Below are 16,608 nucleotides of genomic sequence, written 5' to 3' on the forward strand. Positions count from 1 at the left end.
ATACATAGAAAAATGTGTATGATACTTGACCATCAAAGTGAACACGTTAAAGTGTCTGTGTTAAATAATTTTTTACAAGTTTGTGCTGGTTTGCTACACGATTACAAGGAATCAAATGCTTTTGGTGACACTTTTCCCACTAAAACACACATTATGGATAATGTTATATAGTATCTGTGTGGGAAACTTATGTAGTGCTTGAAAAGTTATAAATACACAAACAGTTCACACACAAAACATTCTTAACACTTTTACCACTACACACACAGAAATTATATGTAATGTATATCGGTAGTACCTGTGTGGGAATATTATGTAGTGCTTAAAGGTAGTGAAAAATTATTAATACACAAATCGTGGACACAAACATTCGTAAAATCCTTTGTTTTAGGATATCTTTACTTTACAGCTGAACTTATTGAAAACGAAATATACATGAAACCTGCTTAAACACGGCAATCTTCGTGAAAAAATATTTAAAGTAATGCTCCTTGTTTCTACGTTTGAACAAGTTCATTTTTCCTGTGCAGCAAACCAGCAAAAATTGTACAAATGTACTTCCTAAAAAAAAACATGGAGTTTATTTTTCTCGAGTTTTACAAGGCAGTGATTGAAATACGCTTGACTTAAATAACCCTGGCCGAGAAATGTGGTCGCCATATTCGAGTACACAACAAACCAAGATTTCAATATCGAAAAGTACTTACGTTCTAAATTCATAGACGATCCTGAAAATATTTCCACAGAAGGCAGTCTCATCTTCTTAAATGGAATTTCACTCGAAGCTGCTTGTATACAGTTCGGTTTGTAAAATTGTAAGAAAGACTTGACGCGACAAACATTTCCCGTCAACTTCAGCGTGCACAACAGCATGTCATAGTGGTCGTATCCTTCCGTGCAATGATGGGCGGACAGAAACAAAACTACACTGAGAAAAAAATAGTTCTTTTTTTCTATTGACAGTACGCACAAAAAATATCTGCTTCAACTGAAGAATGGATGAAAAAAATTTCTCTGGGTGATTTAGAATTCAATCAGATTGTAAAACTTAAAATGAAATATTCTACACAAATGACTAAATGGACATGATAAAGACTGAGTACCCAAACTTACTCACTTTAGAAAACGGCTTCTTCAATTTTGACTAAAATACCCCCGAATATATCGATTTAGTCACTATTGACTAAACCATTTTTAACAGTGTGCCACTGTAATCCAAGAAGTAACTGATCAATCATGGGATTCCAATTTGTTTGTTGGGTGTCAAACACATGTATTTCAACAATAAAATAGCAAAATTCACACAACATTTTGCAAAATGATTAACGTAACCAGGAGGCAAACATTGTCTGATGTGATGCAAGAGTCTCTGCCCTTTGAAGGAAATAGAAACCGTGGTGGACTAAGGGACCCATGTTTTAGCAAGTAGAAAAAAAAATATTACAAAGTTTTACATAATTTATCATCAAAGTGTAGATAATATGTAACCATTATTATTTAATTAATTCGATTTTTCTTGCATAACACAACACAATGGTGTTGTTGGTTTCTCGTTAGATTCCTTTGTGAGTAAAAATCTTGCATACTGGAAACTAGTGTGAAACATTATGAAGCACGATTTATAAAGGACTCCGTTAATCAGCTCTGCAGAAAGGCCCAAAGCTGGTGTTTTTCTGGCTTTGATTCTCGGGATGGGTTATCTAAGGTTGGTACTTTTCCGGCCTTGTGCCTCCAAGGTTCACCCACCCTTATATCAATGGGTACCCGAGAGTAAATCAACGTGGTAAAGGCTGCCCGAGCGTAGTGATCACATCACCTCCAAAATGGTCGAGATCGAGAATGTGTGGGCCCCACCCTTGCATATGCCATCATGGCACGGTCATAGGAGCCGACTCCATGGGGCTTGGGGAGCTCGAGCCCCCCCCCCCCCCAATGTTAATGATATGGGGGAAGAGACCCTCAAATAATTTTGCTTAAGAGAATCTAATGTATTATTTTGCTTCTCTTGTAAAGTTTACTCTGAATTGTGCAACATGAACTTAACTTAAAATACACATTTGAAATTTTCTAGACCATCAAATTTGGGGGCTGAGACCGCTAACCCATCAACTTTGGGGGGGGGGGGGCTATGAACGGAGACAGCAAAACACATGACTTATTACTATATACTAAGTATATAATTATGAGTATTGATAACATTTTTACTAAAAAGAGTTTCAAAATAACGAGGTGATATGATAATTATACCAGTATGTTTCTTGTTTAGTAAATTCCAAACAATTTGAGGTAGTAAACACGACTTTCAGGCAATATTGATATGTACGATATTTAGTTATCCTCGAAATCTCTTCCTCTAGTCCAAAGAATAAGGGAAAAATAATTCTAAAGTCTTTGAGTTTATTTAACACTGGCTTGCAGTAAAGTACGCAAGGAAAGCTTATGAAAAGTCTGTATTGCGAAAGCGGGAACGGCTATGATCAAAGGCATTATTGCTAAAGCACGGCGTGCTATGTGTTTATTTATTATTGCAAAATTAAATTTAAAAAGTAAAATACTGTAGCAAGAACAAAAAAGTAAAACTATTTGCCTGCGATTTGTGTTAGCATTTATGTAAATAATTAAATAAAACTGTTAAATATTGTAAATATTCGCTATTTTTATGGGTACGTCAACACTAAGGTTCTTTGCACCCGTCACATGTCCTTTCTTTACAATTCTGTTGCGGACATTAAAACACACCCATGCCCTCTCCGGGACTCGAATCCGACACCTCCGGATCAAAGCGAGTTGAGCCGACCACCCAACACGCTCGGCTACCGAGGCCGGCATAAAACTGTTATGTTGGCCTCTTAATGTAAATACATAGCCTACTTTTAAATAAAAATGTTAATTGTTATCTAAAAAACAAATGAGCAGACACACGTTTTTCATGTTACATTTCATTTGCATGAGGAATATAATAGCTGCTACGAAGACGTAATTTTTATTTTTAAAAAAGGGAGGGAGTGAGTCATTCATTCATTTATTTCAGTGATCAGAGCCACCCCAATAATTTTGACAAGTCGGCGCCCCTGGGCACGGTGTTATATGCACGGGAAAATTTACATTACCTTTACCTATGGAACTCACCAGAATACATGTTGCTAAATTCCACTGAGTCTATTTTTGCGTTCAAAAGTAAATTTTAAAAAATTGCAACGCATTAATCACTTCTAGGCTATTCAGAAAGCACTTCATCAACATTATTTATTTATGTAGATGTAGATTCAGTACCACTTGAGAGTTCACAAGGGGATACGAAATCAATACCGGGAAGAACGTTTGCAATAACGACGACCCAATGCGACGAGGCAAGGAATTTTAACAATTCTGGCAAGAGTCACCGCGTGACTTTTTGGGGGGGGGGCGGGGAGCGGGAATGCAAAATTGAATTTTGCGGTGGCGGTAACTTACATGGTTTAGACATATCGAAAGTTCTCAAACGACACTGTAAAGATTCGTGATAAACCTCCAATACCGCTCTCCAAATTTTCCATTATATAATCAAAGCTCAAGAATGGGTTTAAACTCGGTACACTCAGTACACTCCACTTATGTTCCTATTTCTATACGCTTCCACGTGAACACATCACAGGAAGGCAAGTTCTTCGAGCCGATGTGACGATGACGTCACAGAATTTTCAGACCGCGAGGGTTGACAAAATCCCATTCATTCTCTTTGCAAAAGGGGATGAGGCCTTGCTCGAAAAAGGTTTTATATCCCTGCAAAAGGGGACCTTCAGGCAGTGGGCAGAGGACACAACGTAACTTGACTGCGGGACAGAAGGGATGCCTTCTTGCGAGGCATAGAGGACCAGTCGTCCTTGAGCGATGGAAAGGCCTCCCCGATGGCACAGTGGTAGCGTCGCTGCCTTGTAATGAAGGGGTCCCGGGTTCAATACCCGGTGGAGGCACAAGTGGTTCGGATCCCACTTTAAACTGTAGGTCCAGTCCCGATTAGCCTTACTGTGCATAAAGTGGACTTATAACACCAACTCAACTCAACTCAACTTGAGCGAGGGAAGGTCGGGGGAGTGACGGATCCATTGACCATAGTTTGATGTCGTGGGTCAACGATTTCTTTAAAAACAACCCGCAAACTCCGTGCTGTGACTTCCTGCGTGATGTAGGCTTTGTCTTGGTTGTGACCAGAGGCGCAAACACGAAGTTTTGTCTGGGGGGGAGGCAAGTACCAGGATAATCGTACCAATAATAATAATAATAATAATAATGTTAATAATAATGTTGCTAATAATGTTATTGTAACATTATTATTATTATTGTTATTATTGATTTACTTTGTTTTACTTCTCTTCTTGTGCCGATCACCACTACTAGTTAGCAGTTTTAAAAATATTCCCGAATCAAACGATAGTATTATATATATTGTAATATTGAACAATGTTTGTTAGAAGTTTTAATTTAAATTTTAGATTAACTGAATACTTAAGAAGAAATGATGCCTCTCGCTCGAGCGCATCCGTCTCCCGAGTTTTCCCCGTTTACTTCTGAAAGAAGTAATCAATTCCACTTCTCCGTAACTATTGGACTTACGATCTTCAAATTTTTATGGGACACTTTTCAAAGGTTTATTTCATAATCTATTCATTCAAATTTTCATTCTCACAAATGGTTTGATATTTGGTTTTATTTATATTAAATTTGGCAATGTTCATTCCAAATGCCATAAACAGGCAAAGTCAAAATCGACCCTTTACACGGAACGGGGTCTTTCCCGGCGGTTGGAGTTTTTTCCCCCTCATTTCGGCAGGACCGCGAAGGAAGGGAGGGGTGCTGCTAATGGCCCGCCTGCTTTTGACCACGGAATGCTTGAACCTCCTTTCAGTGTGTTTTACGAAGCAACGGGATTTTGTGTTATTTGTAACAAGTGCCAAACCTTCCTTGGAAGAGTAAACCTTCAAGAAATGGAAGATCGTAGAGAGAAAAAGCGCAGAATACCATATTCAAAGGTTCCAAAGAAGAAATCTCGGCAGGGTGCTCTTCTTCGGAATTAATGGAAAAACCACCATTCATCTCTTTTCATTTAGATCGTTCGGCGCCCAAGGCCGACTCTCGCCACCCCCAGCTACGGTTCGGAACTTGATAATACTAAGAAAATCAGGTACTGCTAGCGAAGCGAGGAAGAAAATTTTACGAAAAGTATTTTTATTTACAATATTTTTTATTAGCTTTATTTTTACTTCAACTTTTGTTTACTTTTTGGCTAATTTGCGAAGATGGGGATGAGTGATTATATGATGAAATTGATGAATGGACACTCACAAACATCCATGCCCAGGCCGGGAACCCGAGACCCTGGCGTTGGAGCGCAATGTGCTAACCACTCCGCCACGGGAGCCGGCTGAGTTCACAATGAAAATTGTTTGCATGTTCGGGTAGAAAACAAATATTTAATTTCGATTTTGTGGTTTGATTGAATTGGTTTATTTTATTTGCTTTTCTGCCACTTTTAGCTAATCGTGAAGATGAGGATGATTGATGTTCTGATGAAGCAACACTCACAAAGAACAACCATGCAAAGCCCTGGGCTTCGAACCTTGCATCCCTGGCATTGTTGCGCACAGTGCTAACCACAGCGTCATGTAGGTCGGCGATTTGGTGTATTAAAAATAAACAGAGAATCATTGTGTATTAAATCATTCTTAAGCGAAGTGATAGCAAGGGATACCAGATCACCAAAAATAAAAAAAAATAAAGACAAAATGAAATAAAAGAAAAGAATACGGCTTCGGTAGTCTACTCGGTAGGGCGTCTGACTGCCACGTGGGAGACACAGTTTCGATTCTGGAGGTGGGCCTTGTCCCCTCATAAAGTGGCTCTGAGGCTCACCTACACTGAGAGAAAAGTCTGGTTGGCTGAAACAAATCCTAGTTACAGCAACCAAATCCCTTGTTTGTTATACGCGAGCAAAACGTTGAGGTTCCCTGTACAAAATTATTTGATTGACTTAATTTTGTTCATCCAACCAAATCTCTTGTATGGAGTATCGAATCGGGTGTAGTTCTCTGAACAAAATAATTGGTACCATCAAACAAATCAATTTGTTGGCAGTAAAGGATCTTTTGTTGGAATTATTATTATTAAAAAGCATGGAATCCTGGGGGACAGGGGGGAATTTACCCCCACCAAGAATTTTGTCCTACAAAAATCCGATTGATAAAGGAATTAGTTTGCTACTTTCTAATTCCTGACATAGGTGTATATAAAATACAGAATGAATTAATGTATATATAAATATATACACACATATTTAATATTGTATATTTTGTTATATATTTATATACATAATATACAGTGCTAATGTCTATGTACATACATACATTCATTTTATATTACGCACACTGTACAATATATATATCTATTGAAGTATATAAAGTATCAAATTAATTCCTTTACCATCTGAATCTTTGAAGGATTGTAGGACAGAATTGTTGGCGAGGGAAAATCCTCCCCTGTCTTCCAGGATTTCACACACTACTTTCTAATATATACTGTGATATATATAAATATAATATACATATCATAATAATTCACACGCATTCATGTTAATGGAGTTCTTCCTCCTCCCTCACCAGTCTTCAATGATTTCCTGTTAATTGCAGTACAAAGGGGACATGAAAGTAGTAGACCCAATATATTTTTTTTTCCATTTTACAAAGTGGAAATGTGATCAGAGCCATGCTATAGCCTCCATTCTCCCCCAGAACACCACTCATTTTTGGCTGGATGAGTGGCAGAGCTACTTGTTGAGCTCACTTAGCTCAAACAGTGAAACTTTATTTTGAGGCAATGTCTTGTGTATGTTGCAGACACACATTGCAATCTCACTACACATTTTTGCATTACCTTTATAGAAGTATATTTCACCATATAGACAACTATGTGATGTACTCCATTTTGTCACATTGATATTATAAATAATAATAATATCTTGAAGTATTATTAAACCATTCAATAGAGGAGGGGAATTAGCTCTACTGTTGATAGCTATAGTATATTAAACTAAATCTTAATTAGGAAAATAAATTTAATTACTTACCACAGTCCTCTTATGCAAAGATAAAATGCAGGTCAACCTTTTGTCGCACAGACAGAATGCTGATGGTTATCATGTGGTTCAGAAGTTATTAAATGACAGGAAGGTGGGTGGTTTGGTTTAGTCATTTGTACCTGAACTTGTACTTGTTGATATTCCATGTTTTATTTTATATATTATTGTAATATTCAGTTTATATACCACAATCAAGAATGTATGGAGTTTGGAGGAGCAGCATTGAATACCAAATCAACTGATTCTGTTCCTGAACCAGGTCCAACACTTTGATTGATTGATTGAATTGTTGTTTTAAGTCCACTTGATGCACAGAAAGGCTAACCAGGACTGGACCTACAGTTTAAAATGGGATCCGAACCAGTATGTGCCTCCACCGGGTATCCAACTCGGGACCCCTTGATTACAAGGCAAGGACACAACCACTGTGCCATCGGGGAGGCCCAAGATTTCGAAACACAAGGACAAAGGAATATAAAGAACACCACCAATGTTGGAAATGCTATGAATTTGCATACTATATACTATACTATATATGGTACATGTATATACTACAATAGCTCTAACCTGTGTGCACATGTTTGTAACGCGGGATGTTGATTGTGTAAGACGACACTGTATTTTTTAACATGCAGCGTAATGTTCAATGAACGTTGCAGAGAAAGAAAAGTTAATGGAAAAACATTATGAATCTTCCTTTAATGGCATGAAATTTCCAATATGGATTTTCACCCTACATTATACTACTCGAATGCACAAGTACACAAAATTATATATGAACACAGGGAGGTTTACTTTGATTTTACATGATATGGCTAGAATTGTCAAAAGTAATTTAAACTAAATGCTATACACAAGGAATTATTTCTTCCAAACATAACACATACATTAACACTGACAAATTTATTAGAAATTTATTGTACAGCTCTTATTAAAAAATGATTACATATAAAAGTTGCTTGTAGGCACAGATACATTATTGATGATAAAAACACTTCAAAATAATTGCAGTCAGAGTACCACTTGATTTAAAGAAAGCATAGATTCTTCTTGGCCCTCAGCCTTTGAATGTTTCCAGAAATCTAAAACGGAAAAAAAATATATATATATTTTGCTGGTTGGTTGGTCAGTTTACAAAATTCTATGTAACAATGTTGCAAATTCTAGTAGACACTTCTAAACACTTATGACCAACTTCAACTTGCATTGCGGATTATGGAAGTTCAAAACTATTAATATTTTCCACCCAACCCCCTAAAAAAAATAGAAACTTCAGTTTCCCTCCTTGTCAGGGAGGGACCACAGTGACTCAGAGTATTCCAAGCAAGTGGTGATGTATCTTCACCACCTAGTGCAGTGGTTCTCAATCTTTGTAACACAACAGCCTCTTTTAATAAAAGTTGAAATCCTGCCCAAACAATTAACCCCTTTCTATTTTTTAAATTTATACATTCATTTGCACCCTAGATTTTTGAAATATTAATAAATAATGGCATAAATGTAAATAATAAAAGCTTGTTCTGTCTATGCTTGTTGACAAAAGTAAAATTGGAATTAAATTAATTGGTAACCACTGGACCTCTTATTACCTGGTACGATTTATGTTAGGGCCTAATACCCAGCTACAGCCAGCAATGAAGAGTACTGGCCTAGTGCACAGTGGTCTATAAAACATAAGGTGTGTTCCAAAAGTCTTAACGAAACTAACGCATTCAACGAAAATAACTGGGCTCATGAATCTGGTGAAACCAGTTATTTTACAGACTTATGGGACACTCTAGGCGGAAGCGCAGGTGCAGCGTTTTAATTTAGAGAAAGTTTCCACATGAAGTCCAGTGGAAGCAATGTCCCTATGGCAAAAATAAACTATACTTTGGACACTGTTACTCATTTTAATCGCATTCCAAGAACAGTTAAGGTATACTCGTCTTGTGCATGTGGTTTCATATCGCTATCTGTTAACACATCCGCTTACCATTTAAATGCCAATTTTTTTGCCATGAAATACCATTTAAATTTGGCTATCTCCCGTGAAGGTTGCACAGCAAGACAAGATGTCAAATATTGTTTAAACTATCCAAGCAATTTACGTGAAAATTTTATATATTGAAGTGGAAGTATAGTAATAAGTATGCACATATGCAGTTTACTTGAAAGATAATTAGAAACTCACCTAATAAATTTGATCACACACATCGTTGCATTCCATTTCCATTCCTCAACCTTTTGTATTTTTCCTGCCACAGCCACCTCTTCCTCACTTTCACTATATTCTTCAATTTCACTAACATAAAATGAACCCCCGTGTTCATCTCCCCTTCCTAAATCCACATTTTCCTTTTCATCGCTATCGAAAAAGCAACTTTTCAATCGCAGAATCATCTACAACATTCTTATGCAACATGTTTGCAAGACGTAACAAATGAAGGTTTGTTTACATGAGAAATTACTGAACAAAACACGCTTGAAATGGTATGAAAAACTTAGCAGCACAAACATACACGTCAGAGATTTGAAAGATCATACAACCTCTGCCATCTATTGAATGAAAAAGGAACTACATGATGAAAATCGGGAACCCGTCGATTCGACGACTAGGTATGGGAACAGAATGTCCAGTCAGGCCGTCGATTCGACGACTAGGTAAGCGGATGGGTTAAAATTATAATACATTTTCCAAACTAGTGCAGTTTGAATCCATCAGCATGCACGTTTTCCGTAAGCAGCAGACGATTCTCACCAAACAAACCAGCCTCCTGGCTCGTACGTTTGGTGAATCTCGTTCTTGCACGAAATGAGACTTTTGGAACAGCATAATGAAACTTATGGTACAGCCAGTTACCATAACTAATTTAACATGTTAAGCTTGTGTAACTTTTGAAACGTGTACAAATTGGCCTTCTCTCAGAAAAAAAAAAATTGTGTAAGTACACTTTATGCCCAGACATGAAGATTGGGACTGAATCCACACTGTGCCTTCATTGGGGATTGAATCTGGAACACCTTGATTACAAGGATGCACAAGCCATTACTTGTCATCAGGGAGTACAATTCCTTCACATAACTTTCATCAATATGCTGGTCTTTTTCCTAAAACAATACTCGCAATTGCAAGTAATTCTGGTATCAACAGGTCACATTAAAACAGTCTTGAAGTGAGAGGGAGATATGGGGGTATCCCCCAGCTAGCAGAAATTCTTGCAAAGCATTCCCCAGCTGACTCCCAGGCCCAACTAAACACCTCCTCCTCCCAGCCAGTTAAAATTTTGAACATCATGTGCTGCAATAATTATGAAATCTTCTTTCATTATTAAATGGAGTGTGCATATGCATTCTAATGTAAAAGGTGTACAAGTAAGAGTAGTAAAATTTTTAATTTCCAAAAACCTCTAAGCAGTTGATTATAACATTCGTTTGCAATTTTATCACATGAAACTATACATTTGGCACACTGATCTCTGTCACAGAGTGGTTGGCACGGTGGGCTAGAACCCCAGGTCTAGAGAGTTTGGAATCCTGGCCTAGCATGGGTGTTCTTTATAATGAAATTATATTGTACATACATAAGAAGCACCAACACGTGAAAGTTTGTTTTAATTTCATTTTATGTTCAGAAGGACTCAAAGTTTTAAAATGGAATGTCAACCACAGTGCAATATGTCTCCATTGAAAATCAAACCTGTTACACCTTAATTACAAGACAAGTGTTAACATATTACTGGTATGCACACACACATATGAACGTATGGCAAAAACAAATTAGTAAAAGAAGCAACGGCCAAAATCTGTCTCTTGACTGCTACACCATGTAGAATATTTTAGCTTGTTCCAAATTAAGACATTATGAATCTCTAAACTCACAACTGATACTGCAAGTAAAATAGGTTAGCCTCAACTGGCAAAAATTTAAAATTTTCATTTTTTTTCTAACTTTCCAGCTTTCTTGAGACTTTAATATTTAGAAAAGATAAAAATGAAAGCAGAAGTAATAAACTTAACTAACAGCCAAAAGACAGAAAAAAGGTAGATATATTATTTCTATATAGCTATATCTGTGCTTTCATTCCATGTTGTGATATTAACAATACATCATTAGCAGGATTTTTTAAAACAGGTATACGTAAATATCTTATTTCATGTGAAGTTCTGCAAGATGAATGACTAGGATATTTATAATATTGCCTGTACATCTTATGAAATGCTCTTTTAAGGGCACCACAAAATCTGACCTCATGCACCAATCAACCTGAGCATATGGTTGTTTATCTTCAACTTGCAACACAGAAAAGGGTGAGGTGGTAGAAAGAGGCACTTTTACTATTCTGGGCTACACAATTGCTTCCTTGTATTTTCATTAACTCATCATATATTTAAACAATTACCAGAGATACATGCAATTTGTGAGGTATCAGTGAATAAATGTGTTTTATAGACATAATATATTTCGCCAATATTATGATAATCGATTGATTTGGTGTTTTTAATCCACTTAATGCAGAGTAATGCTAATCGGGACTGGACCTACAGATTAGGGTGGGATCCAAACCACTATGTGCTTCCACCAGGTATTGAACTCGGGACCCCTTGCCAATATCATAACATTACAAAACTAATATATCATAAAAGTACAGTCACAATATGGTATATCCTTTGGCCAATACTGTTAATACGTATAAATAGCATTGAAAATACTGCATACACCAGTACAAAATATGGAAATGAAGCTCTTGGGAAAGATATATATGTGTGCATCACTCATGTGTGAGCCTACCATGTTGCATTTGCCTTGAGGCACATGGCAATAGTTTGACTTTCTCTTTAAACTGCAGGACCAGTTACAATTAGCCTATTTGTGCATAAAGTAAGTAAAAAAACCTTAACAATGATCTGTGATATACCACTTGATACGAGGTTTGTTGATCTCAGGAGAGACTTCAAATAAACAACAATGAAAAATATAAAGTGCCTTGTAACGATTGGAAATATTCGCCGTGCATTTGAAAGAGGAAAATATACTATTTAATGCTACAGAAATCTTAACAAAACCCACACATGCACAGTTAACCTACTCATATCCAGAGAGGATTTTTACCTGGTGAGTTATCAATTCCTACTGTTAAACTTTATTCTCAAAAAATGTTTAATTTGTACAAAGTATTGATCACTTTTAATAGTTTAGAAATGTTATAATTATTTATTCATAAAGCAATTAGACAAATGCTTACCAATGTATATCTCAGTTTGTGCTGTAGCACAGGCCAATGATTCATGTGTAATTCTGCCACTTTTGATATTTCCTTTTTCTTCATGCTCCAGCAGGTATTGTGAAAATGCTCTAATGTTCATGGTTCACTGCTATTGGCCACTAGTCATAAAAACAAAAAAAGGAAATATTAAACTATACTTTCCACTCTGATACATTTCTAAACTTTAATAACAATATAAATAATAGTGAAATATGTATACTATCAACCACAGGTATGAGAACAACATTACGAGTGAAAAAATAATATGTAAAAACACAATGTTCTTATTTGAGAATTCATAAACAAATTCTAAATTGTCATTTTTCTCAATGAGAATAAAAGTAAAGAAAAAAGGCTACGCTCAAATTTCTATTGATTCCTGCCAATATTCATTCTTCATTATTTCTCTGAATGAAAGTTTGTCGGTAGGCTAATCAAGACTGAGCCTACCAATGTGTGTCTAAAAATTATGGGAGAAGTATTCACACATGAGTAGGTTATGCAGTTAGTTTTAGTCTTCCCTCTTTCAATTACATTTAATTCACATATATCTTCATGATTTTATTATGATTTGATATATATGTTTAAACATTTGAAGTACAATTGTGAAATGGCATTCCCGTTGTGCTTGAAACATACCATTTCAGAATACATTCTAACTACCATAACTACTTAAACATATGTTTCATGATTCTGTACTCTAAAATCTTCTGATACCACCATTAAAACACTTTACCTTTGTGTGGTATGTTGGTGGAGTGGGGGCCAACAAAATAAAGGGGCACAACAAATTTTCAGAGTAACTACTTTCACCAGTATTTTATTTCATCAAGTACTTTCTATATTTCACACATTGCCAATGTTTTGTAGGTAAAATCAATGGCACTAAGCATAAATAAAATTACCGTAATAGAGTTTATGAAGAGAGCCATTCGATCTAACTGCTTAACATACTAAGCATAGGGATTTTGCACAGATTATACATATATAAAGAGAGACACTGAACCTAACAATCAAAGCAAACAAGCACTAAATTGAATGTTCATGCAAAACAAGTAACTGTATTACATATGAACCAAAACTGAAGAAATAAATATTTCTTGAGGAAAACCAAAGGAAATACTGAGGTGGGAGAACATTTCTAATCACCTTACTATTTACTTTGCACCTGGCAACCATTTTTGTGGTAAAAACTTGGAAATAACCGAGTAGGCACAGGGAACATTATGACATACTACCCATGATGCACCATTTTTATGCGCACAAGATTAAAATACTTATTTTGTGGAATGTTGCTGAGTGAAAGAATAAAAATGCAATACAAATTTCAAAAATTTCATTTCACGCTGTTTGACCTTTTCATCACAATAATGTGTTAACCCTCTCAAGGAAATGAAATATTCTTCATGCTTTATGAGGATTGTGTTGTTCCCTTGCTTATAGCCTGCAGAAATGTGTTAATGTGAAGAAAAGTACAAGTGTTACTTGTTACTTTAACATGAAGCAGAACAGTAAGACTGCAGAATATGGGCTGCTTAGGAGAAACGTGGTTGGACAAGAATGAATATAGAGAAATGCATTGCTCTTAGTAGCAGGAAAGAACATTTGTCAATGCTATTGGAACCCAACCAAACAGGCCTAACCTAACCTTGTAAGCATTCCTCGTCTGAAATAATGAAAGAAACTCGAATTCTGCGAAACGAAGGGTCTCACTTATCGCACAAAGCATTTATATTGTAGGCTGGCTTGGTTTAATTCTCTTAGCCCAAAGAATAATTTTTCATTGTATTTATGCTAATGGAACCTAACCTAACAGGCATTCCTCGTCTGACGTTGGAACACAAGGTAGGAAAACTCTTGTGCTGAGAGGAAGACCCCGAAACAAATGACAGTTACTGTGCGTAAACAACATGGACGCGAACGAATGGAGAAATGCATTGCTTTTAGTAGCAGGAAAAAATTTTTTACGCACAATAATATAATAGTAATCGGAAAAGTAACACCGGAAAATGGAAGTAGGGTAAATTTCTCGTAAGGGACAAACGGATTTCATCAAATTTACAGGAGAAATTACTTACCGAATGCAGTTTCTTTATACTTCTGGAAGTTCGGGGAAGTGTTTTCTCGCATCGTTCATTGAATTTTGACGGTAAATCATCTATTTTTCGATATAAATGTGTGACCGATGCACGGAAGTTCTTGCATCCATTTACTTCCAGGTGGATGTAGCCTGTGTGTGATGACGTAATCCTGGTCAGTGTTTCCAAACACGTGTTTTTGTAACTGAAGAAGATACGTTTCTAAAAATGCTTTGTGGGGCTATGTGTCAATGGTTCGTGGGGCTATGCGTCAATGGTTCGTGGGGCTATGCGTCAATGGTTCCTGGGGATATGCGAGAATGGTGTGTGGGGCTACGCATATTTGTTTCGAAATCAATTTTTAACTATTGTAACCTATAGTGACCCTACCTAACCTAACCTTACCGGAAATGGTTCGTGGGGCTATGTATGAATGGTTTGTGGGGCTATGCGTCAATGGTTTGTGGGCTACGTAGGTATATTTGGGTGCAGTGGGGTGGAAACACTGCATGCTGAGTACTGTAGTGAAACTGTGATCGCCACTTTGCGTGTTACCGAAGGCAAAAAGAAACGAAGAAAACTTACTCAATATGTCGCAAATATAGCTTATTTCCGTGAAATAAGCGAAATGCCACCTTCAGCAATGTTTCTCAATGTAGAATAAGTAAGTACGAATATTCAAATTAAATAAACTAGGAAATTTCAGCTGTTTGTTCCTTACGAGAAATTTACCTGGAAGTAGAAGGTACGTACTTTCAGGGGATATAAATTTTGTTCGTCTATTTAGAGGAAAAAAGCACTTATGCTGACCATATTTTGGGATTAGATATATCCGTTATTTGTGTTTTCCGCATGCTGGAAATAATTTTATATTACGTAAAACATCAAACTCTGTTGTTCTAAAAAAAAAAAAAAGCAATTCTCGAGGGAGTACAGTGGAACAACGAACCCCATAATGTAACAAGATGCAGTATGTGATAGAAACTAACACGGTACACGTTGCACTGCTACGCCAGTAGCTTACAATCAAAAGGTACATTGTTATACAAATTATCTTAACTGTTGGGGAAATGCCTGCTTGGCCCAGATCACCTAACCCGAGGATCGAACCCAGGTTGTCCGTATGGTAGTCAAGATGCTAGCCTATATCAACTGAGCTATTGCGCGTATGTTAACGTAAAACACGCTTGCACCACTTGTGATATATTGTATTTTATATTCAGCATGATCAGATATTACATATTTGCATAAGACAAAACCACCTCAAAATTTGCATACGCCTGTATTTATACATTTCTATAATTTACACTTCCTACTTAACATATTTAACAACATTTAACATCAATACTGTTACACTTACCAGCAAATGTAGATATCACGGTTTCAAATCCCCACAACTTTAAAATAAAATCGAAGATCTTCGATCCCTTTCTTTCGGGATCCGCCATGTTTGTTTTTGTCACACTTGCCAGTACAAACATCAGGTTTGTTTCCGATAAGCAACAAATATGTATCAGTGTAACAAGAGATTGTCACGGTGCACAATGCATGTTTCGGTGAAACGAAATAAGGTTAAACAAATAGTTTTGTTAAGGGAACTCAACCAAATGGTTTATGTAAACAGTTGCACTGTAGGAGTAACAAAACTTTGTTTAACCGTAAGAAATTTTCTCCAGCAAAATATATTTTGCCCCTGCAACTAATCTGTTCTTTCAGTGTAGTCTCTAATCAATGTGTATCTGGGGGCAACCCTTGGGATAAAGGCGGCCGGATCGTGGTGCTGATCACATGACCGAGACCGAGAATGTGTGGGGCCCTACCTCACATCCCCTAAATGTGCGTTATGGCACGGTGCTATATGCACGGGGAACTTTGCTTTACCTTACCTGTGAAAGTAATGACGTCCTATACAGAAATTTATCCACGCACCCCTAACGACTACAAAATTTCTCAACTCTCACCTAAAATGTTTCACTCAAGTCAAATTTATGATTATTTCTTCTCTAAATTTACCCTTACACTTCTGTAAAATTCTAGGTTGACCCCTGGTCATATAAAATCAGTATCGTTCGGCTTGCAATTGCAAAACAGTGATAGACTTTTTGCTAGCTTCCTAGTAATACAAACTTTCTAGTAGAACCATATCAAATTCTTACTTATTATACTTGGAAAA

The 16,608-nt window shown here is 36.6% G+C and overlaps 1 long non-coding RNA gene across 1 annotated transcript; it reads right to left on the reverse strand.

The window, feature by feature from the left end:
• Nucleotides 1-7,798: 7,798 nt before the first annotated feature.
• On the reverse strand, nucleotides 7,799-15,888 carry LOC145996382 (uncharacterized). The gene is made up of 3 exons (XR_014442770.1): nucleotides 15,796-15,888; nucleotides 12,337-12,476; nucleotides 7,799-8,193 (listed from the first exon to the last, which is right to left on the reverse strand). It is a non-coding gene; the product is annotated as an uncharacterized LOC145996382 (long non-coding RNA).
• Between the last annotated feature and the right edge of the window lie 720 nt (nucleotides 15,889-16,608).

Source organism: Lepisma saccharinum, chromosome 12 (assembly GCF_977018435.1).
Source record: "Lepisma saccharinum chromosome 12, izLepSacc3.1, whole genome shotgun sequence".
NCBI lineage: Eukaryota > Metazoa > Arthropoda > Insecta > Zygentoma > Lepismatidae > Lepisma > Lepisma saccharinum.